This window comes from Polypterus senegalus, chromosome 6 (genome assembly GCF_016835505.1).
Source record: "Polypterus senegalus isolate Bchr_013 chromosome 6, ASM1683550v1, whole genome shotgun sequence".
NCBI classification, from domain to species: Eukaryota; Metazoa; Chordata; class Cladistia; order Polypteriformes; family Polypteridae; genus Polypterus; species Polypterus senegalus.
The window spans coordinates 167,991,465-168,006,464 of record NC_053159.1 but is presented as its reverse complement, the minus strand read 5'-3'; positions in this window follow the sequence as shown (position 1 = coordinate 168,006,464).

Genomic DNA, 15,000 nt, shown 5'->3' with positions numbered 1-15,000 from the left:
TCCAGGTCTTCAGAATCCTCAGAGGCATTGATGAAGGAGATTCAGGAGAAATACTTCAAATTAAGAGTGAATTACATACTCGAGGACGCATTTAGGACTGAAGCCAGAAAGCATTTTTTATGCAAAAATTGTATGAGTTTGGAAAAAACTACTGAGACATGTAGTTAAAGCAGAAACGTTGACATCCTTAAAGAAGTATATAAATGAGATACTTAGCTATTAGCTAAACAAATGAGACACAAATGGATTGAATAGTCTGCTCCTGTTTGTTACATTTCTTATATGTCAGATGATGCTTATGCTTAAGTGATGGCTTTAATACTGTTGCATTCATAATTCCATTGTTACGCATTTTCTGAAGCCACAACCCCAACAAACAGAGTTTTGGATCATCATGATGGTCCCACAAAATGGTGATGCTTATTAGTAATAAAATAGTGGCATGGTAAATATGAGTAAAATTGATACAAATTTATTTAAAATCAATAAATAGGCATCCAAGTAGGAAAATAACTCAGACTTAAATCTCCATCATTAACTCCCCTCACCCAATTAACATAAAGGTAAAATTTGAAATGTCATAAATCATAACAGGTGTCAACAACTAATGATATTTATTTTATTCTGCAATGTAAAGAAATGCTGTAGGTAGAGCAAAATATTCATAGTATGTTCCATCCTCACATTTAATTTAGTTAAAAAACCTAGTCATGAAAATTAATAGGATGAAATTTAAAAATATGCTAAACAGTCATCTTAGAATCAGCTTGCAGGTATTCATTTAGCTTCAGAGGTGATGAATTTTAAGCTGTTTTTCCCAACATGTAGTTATGGTGGGTGTCTGTTTTACCAAAGTACTACTACTTCTCATATTATTTAGTAGTATCATTTTATTTAAGTACTAAAGAACATGAATGAATGTTTGCTGGTACAAAGAAACTAGAAGGCGTATGTGGCATCAAAACTCAAAACAATCCTGGGTGGGATTTGAAAGTTAGGTTTAATTAGGGAATAATTATAGTTGTATATTCCCATGTTGTGCATATATTTAGACAATCACTTCATACAACTCACTGTACCTACTTTAATGTCATCTGCAACCTTAACCAGCTTGTTAGTGACATTTAATCAAGATACGGTATGTCAATTAAAGAGAGAATAAAGCCCCAGCACTGATCCCTGAAGAATCCAACTTTCAAACATCGGTAGATTCTAAAAAAGTGTATCTTGAACTATAAACCATTGTTTCCAGAACTTAAATCAGTTGTACACTTATATGTTTCTGCACCAGAAACACCTAAACTGGATGGATAATATTAAGCTCACATGAACTGGCACTTACTGTAAGTGTGTCTTAAGGTTAGATGACTTTTCAGGCAAATTGTAGTTGCGGCATTCATTAACATAATCTTAGTGAGATGGAGGCAGTAAGTGGAGTGCTCCCATGAAGATCAGTCACATAATGTGACATGCCCAGCGACTCACTCTAACTAGTCCAAGAAAGTTTTAAAAATTTCTTAATTTTATTAAATATATATATATAAATATATATATATATATATACACATGTGCATGGGAGACAGCTAAAGGGCTCGAATAATGATATTTCCATGCCAGACCAGGGAGTGGTGAGGTGCACTGACTTTCTCTCTCGATCCTCTGCAGACCATTCATGAGAAATCTCATCCAGTTCCAGTGTCCACGATGGCATCACTTCTGGTCCTGATTACGTCACTTCCGGTTACGGTGCCCACAAACTTGCCACTTCCGGTTTCAGTGCCAACGATGATGTCACTTCTGGTCTTGGCCTTTAAAGCCGCCATTTTGACATACCTAAATCAATTCTGTTTTGGACTCAACATATTTACCAATTTGCAGCCAGGGCATAATATACGGGTGGCAGCCCCAAACCTTTGATGTCTATGATTCATTTTTGTGACTTTATATTATAAAAAAAAATTTTGAGAGGGAGACTAGGGAGACAAGATATGATCTTCTTGGAAGACAATTTGATGTCCCGCAAAAGACACTTTAACGTCATGCGAGACAAAGCAATGAGACAACATTTAAAGCCAGTTCACAGACATCTAACCTAGCAGTTGTTGGAATGCCTTTGGCAGAAACGCTTTATGTGCTCCCAGCTCTTAAAACAACGACAAGCAACAAGTAGAACATGCAGCTCGCTAGCAGCAGCAAGCCAGCAGATGATCTGACTGCTACTCCTTAGCATGTGTTCAGCCAAACCCCCTTCACAATGTAAGTGGAAGAGACGCGAAGTGGAAAAAACACAGCTGCTGTACAAGCTTTTAAATAATTGACGCGCAGTGCGACAAGTAGAATGCACAGCTCGACAGCAGCAGCAGCAAGCCAGCAGATGATTCGACCGCTTCTCCTTAGCTTGCGTTAAGTCCCCCTGACCCCCCCCCTTCAGAACACGATCGCCAGAGACGCAAAGTGACATAAGGACAGCTGCTGTACAGGCTTTTAAATAATCGACGCGCAGTGCGACAAGCAGAATACGCAGCTCGCCAGCAGCAGCAACAAGCCTGCAGATGATCCAAAGGCTTCTCCTTAGCATGCGTTCAGCCGCACCCCCATTAAAATGCGAGCAGCATTATACGTCCTGTGAGAAAGAGATTTAACCATGCCTGGGTCAGGAAATAAAGGACAAGTACAGTATTGTTTTTACAAAAGTTTTAAAGTAAAAGTGTAAATAATGCATATGTAACAATTCCCATGAAAATAACAATCTCTTTAAATTGTATATCCGGTAAACCAAACCCTACTTTGAACCTACGACATAGATAGTTATGAAACCGAGATGGACTGGGCAATGAGGACACATGCACACAGCAAGGGATGGTTCAGACATGCATTTTGCTTTTATTTTCAATAAACAAGTATCCACTGAAACAGAAAGTGTAGTTTAGATCATCCATAAATAAATACTCCATGATAAAAACAGTGTTCTGTGAAGAAATTAAAATCAGCAACAAATAAGTAAATAAATAAACTGTTAAAACCAGGCATAAAAATCAGAAAGTTTATGATTTGGTGTTTCTCTTCGATTCTGAGCCTCAGTGCCTCTCTTCATTTCTTAGCCCCAGCTCACGTATTTAGTATACTAAGCTGGGAGCTGAGACACCGGCATGCGTGGTCAACCCTTTAAATAGCTTGCACCCCAACCACCTCAGGTGGTCACCACTGGGAAACCCAATTATGGCTTCATCATCCCATTGCCACTGGGCGTCTGTAGGATGATCACTCAAAGCCAACCAGCCCCTCTTACTCCCTTGATGATCAGCAGGAGGGACATACCCCTAAAGCGCTGTGCCCTCACGCCCCATGGGGCCAACTCCTGACTGCCATGCCGCCTATCCAAATACAGTAGATTGCATTCTCCGTGGATGTTCTTTCACCATCTTATATACAGACTGTCTTGATTTCTATCCCCTCTAACCCAATCCAGCTCCGTTTATTCTCCTGTGGGTGCGGCGTCCTAAGTATGACCTGCAGAGTGCCGAAGTGGAACAGTTGAGCTAACCTCACCTGCACATTAACAGGTAATCAGCTTGCCTGTCATTGCCCACAAGTTGGTCCTTCCACCTTCCCAGAGTTCCAGAGAAGTGATCTCCATTGAACTCATTCTTAGTTGTCTAAATCCAATTGGCTTCACCTTTGATTATTTAGGGGTGTCAAATTAAAAGTGAATACTTATGTGATCAGTTATTTTCTATTTGTATTTAATTTAAACTGCTTTGCAGACTTCAGTTTTCTCTTTGACATTAAAGTGTCTTTTTCTGTTGATCAGTGTTAGAAAAGGTAAATTAAATCAACTGTGATTCAATGTTGTATAGAAGTAAAATTTAAAAACTTCCAAGGGGGTGAATACTTTGTATTGGCCCTTTTTCAAACATTTGTTTCTTACTGACTAGAAGAACCTCACTTCTCAAACCTCTGTTACAACACAGTATGTATGATTGCCCAGCAATGGAGAAAAAGGACAACATGGGATTCAAGTATTTGTTCACAGGGTGTGGACCCATTTTTGCATTACCCCCACCCCAGTACTAACCCAGTCTACAGGCAGTGCATAGTTATGGTTCAGTTTACTATCAAAATGTAGATATTGTACGTATCATACAGGATGGACTGGCATCACAGCCAGGAGAGGTGGATGTACAGGCATCCCGACCGAGAGAGAGATAAATTCCTTACCCAAACAGGAGGCCCCAGGTGAATGGACGAACATTCTGGCCAAGGCAGAAAGGTCCTTGTCTGGACAGGAAGCCTCAGGTGGATGGACAGGCATCCCGAACGAGAGTGAGAGAGAGAGAGAGATTCCTTACTCAAACAGGAGGCCCCAGGTGGAAGGATGAACCTTCCAGCCAACAGAGAAGGCTACTTGTCCGGACAGGCATCCCTACCAGATGTACTTACAATAACTTCTCTTGCTCGGATTAAAAGGGAAGGACAGAGAATGATTGTGTCTAGGAGCTGTTTATTCCTCCAGGAAGCTAGATGGCAGCAGCCCTGGATATCGATACCTGTTCGGACACCAGCAGGGAATGCCAGGTCTTGTAGTTCAATAGCACAGCCCTGCTGGAGTCCATGGGTGCCACAAGAAGGCAGTGCAGGGAGTTATACTGCCTACTATTTGGGACTCCTGTGTGACCTGGAAGTGCTTCCAACGGGAAAAGCCCTGGCACCAGAAGTACTCCTTGGTCCTCAATAAAAGCAACCGCACTGCCTTGTCCAGGTGAGTTGGAGCTGGGAGTGGAGACAGGCAACAATCGACTGGAGGAGTAGCAGTGTAGTGGAGAGAGAAAGAAAGAAGAGGAAGAAGAGACCACACTGTTTAAATGTGATACAAGGTACTTTTGTGATACAGCCCAATTATTTGAACTTGGGACTGTGTTTGTGTGTTCGTGTTTGGGGCTTTGTGGTGCCCCTTAGTCTTCACAATATGCATGGTTAAAGTACGCTGACATGAATCTCTATTTAGATTCATTCAGCAAATGCAGTTTAAAATATTTTCAGAAACTTTGGAATCATAGACGTCTATACTAACTTGAATATAAAGTTTTGATATGAAAACAAGAAATAGTAACTCTTCAGTATTTACCACATTGCATTGTTAATTTACTTTAAAAAATTACTGCCAACAGCTGAGATCTGCTATTGCAAAATTATATATCTGACGCTACCGTTCAAGAACAAAGATTGTTGGACAAATACGCCGAGATTTGGATGCAATCAATTGACTCTTACATTGTCCCTCTTCCGTTTTTAAAACTCATTTTTCCAAAAGCTGAATGTCATGTTGTGATTTTCATTATTAGATGATCTTACTTTACCAAACCTCTGCTTTACATATTTCCGTGCAGCTTTGTCTCCCCAACTGATTGGTAGGTAAGTAGTGAGAGACTGAAATGCTGAGCGCCGTGCTCTACAATAAAACAAGGTATTGATGCAGAGATGCTTGAAAGAAAATCAGCTCAGAAAAGTAATATCAATATGCTAATCTAAACTTATATTTATCAGGAGGAATCATATCTTTTATGCACGGATTGCTCAACAGCAGTTCTTAATATTTCTCTCCGTGCTCACAAATGCTGTGGCTGTCTTTCTTTTTTATTTTTTAATATGCACACAGCCAGTAATATCAGAAAGATAAAATCTTCACTGATTGGTGTTGAAAACATATTACATTTGCTTCTAATTCTCCCTTTTATGATCTGTTTTCCAACTACATTTCAGATAGATAACAGCGATCCTTTTATTTGGCTCTCTTTCTCTGCAGAAACAGTGGCTCTTTTGTTCACTTGTTTTACTGAAGTTCATAATAGCAACTAAATGCTTGCTGTTTCTTTGTCTGTCTCTGATCGGCCTCTGCGGAGCATTTATCACTCTTGTATCCCTTCATTTACTGAGCTATTCATTTCTCTCATCATGCCTAATTGTAGAGTGCATATTGGAGATAAAAAAGTAACACCAGATGCACTACAAGTTAAAGCTGAGGTGACAAAAAATTAATAGAAATTGACTGAAATAATGCTGGAGCCATCAATTGGATTGGTTTATCTGGCTTGTTTTTCTGGTTGATGACAGGGTCATTTGGTTATATAAATCCACCTCGATAAAAGGGTGTCTGTGTAGCTGTCTGTGCGTCCGTCCAGCTGCTGTGTCTCTGTCATTCCAAATGATGGCGTATCACAAACATTTGTAGTCATAAAATGAATTGTATTTGTCATTCCAACAGATAGTACATCACAAACATTTTCCAAATCTCATACCAAATGTCATATAACAGAAACATATGTTTTACATGGTGCACTGCAGATGTTAATCATGTTGATTATTTAGATTTCAACCAGACTTAGATGGGTAGCACAGCTAGTCCACCTTAATAAAAGGATAAGTATCTAATTGTGCATCCAACTGCTATGTCTCTGTTATCCCAAAAGAAAGTGCATAGCAATGTTTTTTTTGTAACCAAATGCACTGCATTTATCATTCGAACAGATGGCATATCAGATGAGGTGGCTCGGGCATCTGATCAGGATGCCTCCTGGACGCCTCCCTGGTGAGGTGTACCGGGCACGTCCAACCGGGAGGAGGCTCCGGGGAAGACCCAGGACACGCTGGAGAGACTATGTCTCCCGGCTGGCCTGGGAACGCCTTGGGATTCTCCCGGAAGAGCTGGAAGAAGTGGCGGGAGAGGGAAGTCTGGGCCTCTCTGCTTAAGCTGCTGCCCCCGCGACCCGATCTCGGATAAGCGGAAGAGGATGGATGGATGGATGGACAGATGGCATATCACAAACATTTTCCAAATCTCATACCGAATGTCATATAACAGAAACATATGTGTTACATGGTGCACTGCAGATGTTAATACTGAGATCTATGTTGATTATTTAGATGTCAACCAGACTAGCACAGCTAGTCCACCTTAATAAAAGGTTAAGTATCTAAGTGTTCATCCAACTGTTATGTCTCTGTTATCCCAAAGGAAGGTGCATAGCAATAATTGTTTGTAATGAAATGAACTGAATTTATCATTCCAACAGATGACACATCACAAACATTAACACTATTTTTACAAACCCCATACCAAATGGTATATGACATAGACATGTGATTTGCATGGTACACTGAAAATGTTAACGTTGACATCTATGCTGATTAGTTAGATTTTAACCCTTCTTAGATAGGTGGCACAGCTAGTACACCTTAATAAAAGGATAAGTGTCTGTGTGCCTGTCTGTGTGTCCGTCTGGTTGCTATGCCTCTGTCATTCCAAAAGATGGTGCATCACAAACATTTTAGTCATGAAATGCATTGCAAATTGTCATTCCAACAGATGGCACATCACAGACATTACCACTGGTTTTACAAATCCCATACCAAATGGCATATAACAGATGCATATACAACACATGGTGCACTGATAGTGTTAATGCTGAGATCTGTGTTGATTTGTGTTCTGGAGTACAAATAATGTCATAAACAAGAACCGGACAGACATAAAGTAGAGCACTGCTGCATGCAAACGTCATGACAGCATTTTATTTGTCAAATAGTTAAAACATTACATACTCAAACCTGCTGAATTCCAATAAAAGCTATTGGGGGCTGGAGCAGGGACCAATCCTAGCTACTGGCAGTGCCAGGGACCACTCACACCCAAACTCCTACTGGGCACATTTGAAATCATCAGCTAGCCTAACACAGGAAACAGCAAAAAAATAATGAATCAGAACTGAGGCCCATTATAACTGGGGGCACAGATGGGTGATGTGACACACTTGGCCAAGTAGGTGGGTGTGTGATAACAGTGTGCTCTCGAATGTCCACATTATAAAGGTCCACCTGGATGCATGGAGCGAAGCTGAGTCTCTATATTATTTCTGGAATCCCCATCTTTCTTATTAATTTAATTTACAGCAGTTTTTGGCTATGTGTTTCTGCATTGTTTCTTGTCATCTTTAGGCATGCTTATTTTTTTCTTGTTTTTACTGACTTTATTGACTTTCATTAAAATGCATACATTACAGATCATTAGGACATACTCTACTACATCAGAATCTGATCAGATTAGAAACTCTATCATTGCTCATCTGGAGAGCAGAGAAAGAGGAAGATTTAATAGTGTTCTGTCAGCGATCCTGAAATCACTAACTTCACTTAGTGTGAAATCTAAATGGACAGCAATGGTTCAGCAAGTTCAATTAGTTACTAAATAGCCACCAGATTCTTAAAAAAAAAAAAATTTTGATTTGTTCTTCATAATTTGAATGGAATGTATTATACTCTAATTGAAATCGGATATCTTTGGCTCATTTTGTTATGGCAGGATGGTGTGGAGGTTACGGGTGTCATAATACGAGAAGTTTTATATTTAATCCCAATACCAGTGAAGTTTCACTATATCCGATACCTTTTGACACAACAGCAAAAACAGAAATCCCATTCACTGGCTTTTTATTAAAGTACTCTTGTTATTCAAGCTAACAAAACTGTGCCTTTTGTCCTGTAACAGAATATGAATATATATAAATACTGACAGTAACAACAGCTTTAAAAATATTAGTAAATTCATCAAGTAGTTACCCAGCTACCATTTAAGTAAACTATTATTGGCAGTCATAAATATCAAAATACAATGCCGGGCTTGAATTTTGATGTGTGATAGACAAGGAGATACCCCCATGTGAGGGGATGTTGTAATCTTGGTGGGATTTCAGCCTAGAGTTTATAAAGCATGATGTCATCATGCAACCTGATTTATCTTCTCATCTGCACATGCTATTATTTATTGTCTGACATTTTCTTCCCAGTTACTAAAAAATACTGCTTAAAATCAATACTAAAATAGAAATTCCAACATTATTATATTTGTACTGTTGAATTCGTCAGTTCCAAGGATATTCCGGACATTCTCATTTATACAAAATCTTTAAAGCTGTTTTTCTAACCACATGCTTTTCAGATCTGGTTTGTCAGATAATCACACTGTTAGGTTTGTAGCCTTTGCAGTTGTAAGATTTATATTTGCAGCTGGTTAAAAATATATAACAGATCAGTAAAATTAATTGACATTCCAAATGGCACAAACCCCCTGGACGTCATGTATAAAGCCTTGCTTAAAATTCATACTCAGCTAAAAAAGGCAAAAATGGTGCACAGCCACACCAAGTTCCTTAATAAATCTTAAATCAATTTAAAAGTATGTTGTGCGCACACACTTTTAGCTACTCCTCCTCACCTCTCACCGGTAACCATCTTCTTCCTCTTCTTCTTTCGGCTGCTCCCGTTAGGGGTTGCCACAGCAGATCTTTATTTTCCATATCTTCCTGTCTTCTGCATCTTGCTCTGTTACACCCATCACCTGCATGTCTTCTCTCACCACATCCATAAACCTTTATGTATGGGTTAAAAAAAGCACTTCTTTCTATTCCTTGCTTTGTACAGCAGAAAACACAAGGGATCGTCTATATACTAACAACCCCATTGTCCTTCATTCACAAAGAATATGGAACCAATGTAGGAAGCACTTCAAGTTGGAGAATATATTTTATCTGTGGCACCTCTACATGATAACCACCTTCTTCCATCCTCATGAACTTACACAGTTTTAAATATTTGGAAAACAAATGAGATTAAATCATTTATAGATTTATATATCAATAATGTCTGTGCATCCCATGAACAATTATACTCCAAATGTAATCTTCCATCAACACAATTTTTCCAATATCTCCAAATTAGAAACTTTGCTAAACAAAATCTGCCCAGTTTTCCTCACCTCTCACCTGTTTCTATTCCAGAAGAGATACTGATCAATCTTGGGGACTCAGACAGTATTTCTATAATATATAAAAACATTTTAAAGATCCCAGTGCACAGTGGGAAACGGAGTGGAAGGCAGCCATGCACAGAATTCTCTCGAGCTCCATATGTACAAAGCATTCAATTATTCAACTTAAAATTATATACCAAGTGCATCTCTCTCGTTTGAAATTGTCCAAGATGTTTCCAGGACAAAGTCCAACCTTTGAACGCTGCAATCGAGCTCCAGCTTCACTAGGCTACATGTTTTGGGCCTGTACCACATTAACATCTTTCTGGACAAACATTTTTAAATATCTATCATACAGCCTTGGTGTCACAGTCACTCCTAATCCACTAACAGCTGTGTTTGGTGGGCTCACAGAGGGGCTTAAAGTGGAGAAGGACAAACAAACTGTGATTGCCTTTACTTCACTATTAGCGCATAGACTTGTTTTGCTCAGCCGGAAGAATCCTAACCCAACTCTTTTAAGTCAGTGGGTAACTGATGTTATACTGTACACTATTTGAAAATTGGAAAAAATCAAATTTCGCTTCCTGGGTCCTCCCTGCATGCAGTTTGCATGTTCTCCCCGTGTCTGCTTGGGTTTCCTCCCACAGTCCAAAGACACAGTTTTAAAATTGCAACAACACGGTTCTTTATCATTACAATTGTGGATGGCATGCTAGGTAAGTAACTCCCCCTAAAATGTTTATTGCATTAACTGTTTCTTCAGATTAGGCTTCATTCTACATATACTGAGTCTGGGAGGTTTCCTTCCTGTCCTAATTTTGCATTATGAACTGCAGCATACTGTATGTCACTATACAAATGACATGTTTCTCTGTTATCAAGCCGATCTGTTGCATGAAAGTGCTAGATGGAAGTGTGGTGATACAAAGCCCTTCCTGCTCTGATCAGTGTGTGGAAGGCTAACTGCTCTGCTTTATAATGGTGTACAGCATGACATGCTTAAAATACAATGCTCTATATTGTATCTCATTACCCAAAATAAAAAAGAATATCTAAAAAACAGAAATGCTCCTTTTTATTTCTTTTGGGGTTTGCTATAGGAAAGAACAGGTTAAAAAATGCAAAAAGGCAAAAGAAAAAGTGGGCAAAGGCTTACAGGACATAAGGACACTACTGAAATGAAAATGGACTGTAGAAATTATGTGTTTGGTACAAAAAGGGAAAAGGAAAAATATTGAGATAAAAGTTAGGAAATGCTCTCAGAAAAATTCAACATATGCAACTCCTGACAGCTTTGGTAAAAATCAAAATATCTATGAAAAATAGAAGTATTCAAAGCAAGCAGCACTGAAGGGAGAAGATAATAAAATATAGAATAACTGGAGTTTGGGTGGCACGGTGGCGCGTCCTCCCTGCATGGAGTTTGCATGTTCTCCCCGTGTCTGCTTGGGTTTCCTCCCACAGTCCAAAGACATGCAGGTTAAGTGCATTGGCGACTTTAAATTGTCCCAAGTGTGTGCTTGGTGTGTGGGTGTGTGTGTGCACACTGCGATGGGATGGCGCCCCGCCCAGGGTTTGTTTCCTGCCTTACGCTCTGTGTTGGCTGGGATTGGCTCCAGCAGACCCCCGTGACCCTGTAGTTAGGATATAGCGGGTTGGATAATGGATAAAAAAATCAAATTCTCACAAAGAGGATCTCTACAAAACTTTTTTAAAACCCGGCAGGATCTGATCAATAACATTTTAGAACAGAAAACTCCTTTCTGTCTTTACTACTCTCAATAGTTTTACTCAGGCTGTTGGCCTTCCTCTCTTTCTCATGGGTGGAGGTTGGTCTGATTTTAGTTTTGTTAAGTTTGACTTGATTTAATGGAATGTTATATACTTTTAATTAAATTCAATTAAAAAATTGAAGAAAAAAAAACATTCTTGAATATTCATTACCTAATCACCATAGAAATTTGTCCATGTGAATGAATGAATGTGAACTTGAAGTATGACTGATATTTGGTGTATTTTAAGGGATGGCTGGCGGGCCTGACCCTCCAACCTCCAGGAAATCATTTTTTAGACTACAATGAATGTAAGTAGGCACATGACGATGCAGTAATAATAATGCTGTCTTAATAAGAAGTCTGAGGGTCCCATCCCGAGTGCTCCCTGTGTAGAGTTTGCATGTGGGTCCCTTTGGGTTTGCCCACAATTCAAAGGAATGCATGGATGAACTGAGGATACGACATCATCTTCTGATGTGTGTATGTGTGTGTGTGTCTGTGTGTGGTTTGTGTGTGATCACCTTGTGATGGGCTGACACCCTCCCCAGAAGTTGCTCCTGCCTGCACTTTCTGTTTGCTAGCATTGGCTCCAGCTGCTCCTTGCTGAGGGTAAGCAGGTTTAGAAGAAGGATGGATCAAAGAATACTATACTCAGTCCAGTGCCCAAAGCAACCCTCACTTGCATGTTGCCAATCTTTAAAACAGATAGAGAGAAATACTCTGTACAATTTCAGTTACAGGTTAGTTTGCTGTTGCAGATTTAGCTGTAGAGAGTTCATTTCAACTTGTATTTTTTTGTCGACAGTATTTTTGCCTTTTACATGCATGAAAGACACTCCTATCAGCAAAGAGTTCCTCAGTTGTCAGTAATTAGTGATTGAAACAGTAGTGTGTATGCTGCTGCCTGTACCAGTAGCATGGTGGTCTGCGCAAATCCACTACCCACGTCACACTCTGACAAAACATTGAAAAATCAAAAACATGATTTCTGTGTCTTTAATGAAGTAAATAAATAGAAGAAAAGGTGGCAATTTTCAAATCAGTTAACTAGGTCACACTCTAATGTTACAGTTTCTAACTTGTTAAGATGAGAAAGTGCTTATTTTGCCACAATTAAAATACATCAAGAGGCCAACTTAAAAATGCATCATGTTCTGTCATTTTAAATCTCATTAATGCAGTTAATGGTAGTGGTGTTCAAAGAATTGGAACGGGTCAGTCCCACAGTGCTACTTTGTGGCATGGCCAATGTATGCCCCAAGATTGTAAGGACAGTGATGTATATTTTTAATTATTGCTAGTCTTTGACCATATTTTGTTTGTGGTTGTAGTTCGTTTGTGCCTTTTGTTGTTTGAGGCACGGTGGCACAGTGGCTAGCACTACTGCCTCACAGTTTGGATCACATTTTTGGCCACAATAATCAGTCCAGCATAGTTGGCAGTCATTTCCTTAGCCCTCAGAGACACTTAAATGGCCAGTGTACTATTATAATCTTGTCAATCCACCTCCTTTCTATTTAATAGCTTGATATTCAAAATTGTGAACTGCCATTCTCCAACCTTGCACAGTTGCCTCCATGATATCTGCCCATTTTCTTATATTACGTTACCGTGACTGTCCATTTGTCTGTCCAGGATTTTAAATCACCTGTAGCTCCCAAACCGTTTGACCTATTGACCTGAAATTTGGTACACATAGACTACATGACATCTACTATCCACTTTCGGTGTGACGATTGACCTCCAGGGTTATTCCTCTTTTTATTTTTATTTTATTTTATTGTAGAATCAACTCCTGGCAGCGGCCAGCAGGGCAGCCGTGTGGTGTATGTGTATGGGTGCCGTTCTCATCCCTACCACCTTCGCCGTCACTTCCTCTACCTCTTCATATCTTAAATCATGCTTGAGGCACATTGAAGACTTAAGTGTCAGCTTAAGTGAAAAATTCAGGAAAATGTACTAAGTAATTGCAACACAAACACTGACATAATCAGTTTTAATGCGAAAAGATGCCGATGAAAGAGGAGAAGAAGCAGGGCACTAGGGTGCAGAAAAGAAGAGCTGCTCAGGAAGCAGCAAGCACATCAACCTCTGAGTGAACAAATGCTAAATGTACAGAGAGGGAGGACGAAAGCTATGACTGCTCAAGTCAAGTGTATTCACTTCACGTTATTGTGCAGTGCGCCGTTACTGGTGCTTTAATATTCTGTGAGTTATTAACACCTGTAGCGGATTAGTTTAGGTGAGCGGGAATCAACTGCCCTTAGTGGAAGAATTTTATTTTTTGGGGAGCAGAACAGAATTGTTCTGTGGATGCTGTACCAGTCCATGGTGGTGAAGACAAAACACTTCATTTACTGGCTGATCTTCATCCCTGTCCTTAACTATGGTCACAGTTGAGATGGCTTGGCATGTCGCAAGGATGCCTCCTGAGCAGCTCCTCCTATTCTTACACAGTTGACTCCATGATATCTGTCTATAGTTTATGAAGCCTTCTGATATTCTGTGAATCATAAATACCTGTAAAGGATTGGCCTAGCAATAGAGGACCTTACAGCATCCAAAGTATGCATTAGATTTTCAGGGTTATCTCCTTTAAGGGTGTTGCTTCACCCACCTCTAAAGTTACTCTGACACTTTGTTGATGTATGACTCTGTTTGTCTGGTTATTTTTCCAAGGCTCATCTGGCTTAGGGAGCAATGCTGATAGCTCTGTTAATGGCAGCATAACCTCTAGTTTCACGGAAATGAACAAACCTTCTCATCTGGTACAGAAGAACTCTTCAGTTAGGCAGTGTCACCCATGAACTTGTTCCATGAATTAGATATCATTTGTAATGTATTTCCTACATTTGTCTAAATTTTGTTTTGACCTGCATCAATTTGTGCGCTTGTGGTCATTTAGGAGAACTGCTATTAAAGTAACAGCTGGTGTCTTTGGTCAAGCACATTGGCTTCATGAGTGCATTGCCAATGTTTATGATGCAGCATCTTTCTGGAATTACCACCTGGACACCTGGAGGAAGCAGAGAGCGGCTTACAACATGTTTATCTCTTCCTTCAATACTCATTCTCAAGATAGAGGAAGTCCCAGCTGCAGTATGACGTTACCTCCGGTCTCGATAAGCTCAAAATCTAAATAAAAGACCGGAAGACCAGCATCAGTTTGACCAGATCAGAATTAGAGGACTGTCATGAATATGAAATTTTCAAAATTTCCTCTGGCATTATTCCATGTATTTTTGTATCGTTTTCTTCTTTTTAGAGGTTTCAGAATACATGGAATTAATTTCTTGTACTGGTTTTGTAATTTGAGGTCATTTTCAGTTTATTAAACTATCATTTGGTTTGCCTTATTGGCATCACCATTTTGGATTGTCTTGTTTTGTGGTTTCTATGCCTGTTGCTACCATGTGACAA